Raw genomic sequence first — 882 nt, forward strand, 5'->3', positions numbered from 1 at the left:
TTATGCAGAGAAATAGCTAATCAAAGTAGCTTTGTGCCTTTGGAGTTTTGTTAAAATATATCCCAGAGAATGAGCAGACTAATGAAACTGGTTATTACATTTTAAGAAGGGATTATCTAATACCTGTATAATTGCACATAATCCTCAATATTCTTGTTCTATCATGCAAAGTATAATTTATTAACAAAAATATACCTGTGTAAGTTAATGTTTTAATCTTTTTGGGGGGAGGGTGCCACACTTGGTGATGCTCAGGAGTTACTCCTGGCTATGTGCTCAGAAATCGCTCCTGGCTTGTGGGACCATATGGAACCTTTGGGAATTGAACCGTTGTCTGTGTACAAGGCAAACGCCCTACTGATTGATATGCCATCACTCCGGCCCTGTTTTGATAATTTTTTGTAACTACAAAAATGTGTATATGTCACCCCAATCAAAATACAGAACATTTCTAGCATCCCAAAACAAAATAATTCAAAAACATCCCATGATTTCCCTTTCAGGCAATCTAAAACTCTTATAAAATCATTAATGTGAACATCTACTAAGGCTTATCTGTTTGCTAAAGTTCTTTGATACATAGAAATGTATATGTATTTTTCCACTATCTGGATTATCTTCTTAGGCAATAATAGTTTTGAACTTTATCTATGTTGTTTTGTGTTTTAATAGATTATTCTTTAGGGAAGGGGTGTGGAGCAATAGAACAGCAGGTAAGACATTTGCATGAATCCAACTATTCCAGTTTTATCCCTGGAATCCCAATATAGTCCTTGGAGTACCACCAGGAAGGATTCCTGAGTGCAGAGCCAGGAATAATCCCTGAGCATCCCTGGATGTAACCTCACTAAACAAAACAATATAGTTGTTCTTTTCATTGAT

Source organism: Suncus etruscus, chromosome 9, assembly GCF_024139225.1.
Source record: "Suncus etruscus isolate mSunEtr1 chromosome 9, mSunEtr1.pri.cur, whole genome shotgun sequence".
In the NCBI taxonomy this organism is placed as follows: Eukaryota; Metazoa; Chordata; class Mammalia; order Eulipotyphla; family Soricidae; genus Suncus; species Suncus etruscus.